Source organism: Silene latifolia, chromosome Y, assembly GCF_048544455.1.
Source record: "Silene latifolia isolate original U9 population chromosome Y, ASM4854445v1, whole genome shotgun sequence".
NCBI classification, from domain to species: Eukaryota; Viridiplantae; Streptophyta; class Magnoliopsida; order Caryophyllales; family Caryophyllaceae; genus Silene; species Silene latifolia.
The window spans coordinates 257,199,409-257,203,885 of record NC_133538.1 but is presented as its reverse complement, the minus strand read 5'-3'; the positions used below and the strand labels follow the sequence as shown (position 1 = coordinate 257,203,885).

Genomic DNA, 4,477 nt, shown 5'->3' with positions numbered 1-4,477 from the left:
CAGATCGTAGTTCTTCGTGTGTGTTGATAATTGATTTTGAGGTGTATGGTTGCGTCCTTGAAAGACTGCCTACGTATTCACGTGGTGTGAAATTAAACCAGATCGTAGTTCTACGTGTGTGTGCCTAAGTTAACTGTTAGGACCTTAATGTGTGAGGGTCACGACGGTAAATGCCGTTTGATGACTCGAAAATTGATTTGAGAGAATTCCTCCTTGATCATGAATCAAAGAGGTCTAATTTGTGAAAATGTTCATTATCATGTGAGCACACCAAAAAGTGGACCCTAAGGGTAGACTAGGTATGTCCCGTGATGCGTGTCCAATATATGATGTTTTGCACCTCATTTCACACGCATTTCAGAGCTCATTTGTGTAGTTTATGCTACTATTTGCCCCATTTCGTCTACTTTCGTATTTTTATGTAATATTGCAGATTTATGCGGAAATGAGTAGATATTGAGCCAAATCCGTCCCCAAGAACATTGCATTACTACTACAATTTTAAGCTAAGAGGACGCCCCCTTAGAGTACGGTTGGAGACGGGACCGTCTTATTTCAACCAAATAATTTGGCGCCTTAAGTGATCACATCAGTAGGACGGTTAATAACCAGACCCGTCCTCGTTGTAAAAGTAACCAAGACGGTTGGTCAATAAAACCGTCCTCTTTGTAATTTACAAGACGGGTATTTACTAAAACCGTCTTGTTTTTTAATAGTGATAATCAAAATTCTCGCCTATTCGATCCTTATATTGCTCGTTTGTCTTCCCTTTTTATTAAAACACACTCTACCCACCATCACCGTTTTTCGCTACCACAGTCACCTACCCTAACGCTATCACCATCGCGCCTCGCAACCTCCGCCACCATGTGCTCCTTCATCTTGCCCTAACGCAACACCGACGATCGCCATTTTTCATCTCCTTACTGAGGTACTGTGTGTTAATATATTGTTTAATACAAATTGATTTTGTAAATTGAACAATCAAATCAATTCTGCATATCAATTCTTCATTAGATACATATTGTTGCTATCCCCAATCCCTAATCTACTCCTGCATCTGTGAAATTATTGATCTTGCTTAATTTATCAAGATTTTTAACTGGGCTCTTCCGTAAGACGGTTTTATAGTAAGGTTATCATGAGCTGGACCCTTATAATGGAAAATTATTGGATTATTTCAATTTCAATATAATCTGGGAACGTATACTGTTTTCTTTGTGGGTCGTCTCATTGAGCAAAATTATCGCAAACCCAGTAAGCCCAATGATGACTGTTCTTGTTTCCGCTGAAAAAACTTGACTTATTTTGCTGAATTCGGCTGGTCAGTATTTAACACATTTTATCATTTACTTTGTATTTCACACTGTCAACGTATACAGTTTTTCTATACTTGTTTCATACTGTCAACTTCATAATGAATAGTTGAACCTTCTTGCATCCAATTTGATAACTCTCTTTCTGAGTTGAGTTGAATTTTAGACTGTAGTTCCTTTTTTGGCTGACAGAGGCATCAACTGAATTTCATACTGTAACTTAATATTTATCTTATATTTTGGTTAAGACTGAAATCTTATTTATTTTAAACCATTCCCTTTTTTATTCTAATTTAGTGCTTTTGTGCATCCTTCTCACTATCCTTGCTAACTGATTGGGGAGGTAGCACTTCAAGAGTGTTACTAGTTTGATACATTTTTGTGTTGTGCGATATAAACAAAATTTGGATGATACTTCACTAGTATAAACAGAAAACTGAAATAACTATTGCATTATTGTTATATTAACTGTTGGGGTTATTTTGGATGATACTTCAGTATTGCAAATAGAAAATTAAATGTTGAGTATGAGATTTAACATTCATTTTGGCTGGTGTTAAACTATAGTTTATTGTCAAGGTTATGTTGCATTCATCTGATTATATGACTTTTGTTATGGTATGTTGCATTTTTCTTTCTTCCAAGGTGTTGTTGTACATAACCTACTTGAGATATATAACTCGTATACTGTTTTGCCATAGACCAATTGTCATAATTGAGATTAGCTTAGCATTGGTGTCATTTATCGTATCCGGTAAAGTGTTCTTTGTCAGCATGGTTATAAGTCCGTCAATTTCCGAAAGAGTTGCCATCCCATAACATTCCAAAGCTTCATCAAAGCTACCATAATTGTAGTAAGGCCATAGTCCATATATTGTGAAATCTGCTGCTGGTTTAAATGTTACTGGATAGCAACATACTTCCACATTTCCATTCAAATTTTACACATGTAATTAAAAATTAAATTATCTCCTGGTTATATGGATATGGTCAATGTGACAGAGTTTACTTTATTTTCCTGCTTTTACGAAACATCGCTTTAATTATGCCATTATTATATTCGTGGTCATATTTTTAACTGCCTAATCAGTTGTATGTTTGTTTATTTGCAGTCCTGTACTAAAAGTAAGAGAGTAGTTGTATGAGAGGGAATCACATTCTACGTTTCTGCATACTTTTGCGCCTCTGAACAATCAAAAGTAAGCAGATATTTAATTTTGTCATTTGTTGCTTGTTCTTATTTAGAAATTGTTTGCTTATGCTCGCTCTATAGTTCGTCTTTAAAAATTAAATAAAGTGAAGTGTTGGCTTTAAAAAGACTCTTGATATAGAGTACGTCTTTCTTATCGTTATTGAAACTGAAATGCAAAGTTAAACAAAAGAAAATTACTTCGTGCAAAGTTATTTTCAATGTATCAGCTAAATAAATGACTTAAAATAGACTCAAAACACCAGTTGGATGGTTATGTTTTTCAGGGTTGTGAATTGACAGCTGTATTCGGGTATTCGCAGAGGAGAATAGGAAGAAACCAATGTAGATGTCAAGAGATCGGACAAGGTAAATAGTCCCCCTTTCATGTCATTGTAGCAATGTATGTGCTGTAAGCTTGTGCCGATTTGTTGCTAGTGATTTGATTGATGAGTGGATGTTTTTGCATTGTAATTTGTCGGACATTTCTGCTCGGCATTTCAATTGGTATTTAATTTATGGTTTTAGACGTGATGTTTAAATTTCAGAATCTTAGGTGGTCATTGCACTATCTGATAAAAGCCTTAAGTTTAGAATAATTTATGGTCCATCAGATATGCTTTTATGGAAATTCTTGTCAATCTATTTAGAGCCATAATGCACTAGTGTTAGAAGTTAGATCAACGCTTCAGGGTGGGCTATTCTTCTCATTGTATCTTCATCTTATTCAAAAAGACTACCATCTTAGACTTGTCAAGCAAATTTGAACTTCATTCTTTTTTGAAGCCATTTCTTCAACTTTCTGTTTTGAAGATATATCCATCTATGTCTATCCTCACCTGAGTCCTTTTAATACTATGTTCGACTGTAGCTTTCTTCCTTCACTAAGGCTACTATCTTTTGCCTCTAAGGGAAAATACTTTGTACTAAACGAGATTATAGAGTACCCGCTGCTGAGAGACAACATCCTCATGATAACATTTCAAGTATTTATTTGTCATGTCTCATGAACCAAAATTGGTCTTACAGGAATTACCGGTTGCTTGATTGAACAAACCTGGCTACTTACATGTTCATCTCTTGTTACAACTATTCATATATGAATTGCTCTCTACTTAGTAATGGGTTTAATTTTTATACATCGTAGTTGACATGATTTAGATTTTAGTGTCCTACGGAGCCCTTTATGACCATCTTATGTGGATATTATGTCTATGTTGGAGATCATCAGAGGACGATATATTAATATTATTCCATGTATACGTCCTTTCATTTGTTTCTTTTGTTTCAATATTTACTTCATTTTATATAAATTACATGTGCTGATATGAAAATAATTGTAATTGTGTTTTTTGGTTACTTTGTATGTAGTTCATGATTAAAGCCCTGAAGACATACTCGGTTGAGAAAATTGATCAGTGCGGGAAATTTGGGCTAAATATGCATTATTGGAGTTTAAGGCGCAAGTATTTGATGGCAATGTCTAATGTATTTAGACTGAACACTCGGATGTTACCTAGATTGTTTGTATTTTGTAGGTTCAAACTTATTCCGTTTTGTTTGATTTCATTTGAGTATAAATGTAAGAATTACTGAAATGTTATAGGATGTAATATTTAAGCTATACGACTATTGTCGTATAGGGTATGAATGAAATAATTTCCATTTTAAAAATCTAGTCGGCAAAGAGCATGGATATGTGCAACAATTGTGCGGGCTATATTCATTAGTTCGCACTAAATTGATTTAAAAAAAAATGTATAGAAGACGGTTCTAAGACAAAGCGTGATAAAGTTGGTGCAAAAATCACGCGCGCCATGCATCCAAAACATGACGGTTGAGTCGCGCAACCGTCATCTTTTTAAATGAAAAGAAGACGGTTCAAATCCATAACCGTCCTCTTTTGAAAAACTAAACAAGACGGTTTGACTTTATTTTAACCGTCCTCTTAGGCAACGAGGACGGGTGATTT

At 34.9% G+C, this 4,477-nt stretch overlaps 1 long non-coding RNA gene across 1 annotated transcript; it reads left to right on the top strand.

The window, feature by feature from the left end:
* Nucleotides 1–738: 738 nt before the first annotated feature.
* On the top strand, nt 739–4,183 carry LOC141626357 (uncharacterized). The gene is made up of 4 exons (XR_012535948.1): nt 739–931; nt 2,429–2,515; nt 2,793–2,874; nt 3,877–4,183. It is a non-coding gene; the product is annotated as an uncharacterized LOC141626357 (long non-coding RNA).
* Nucleotides 4,184–4,477: the final 294 nt, after the last annotated feature.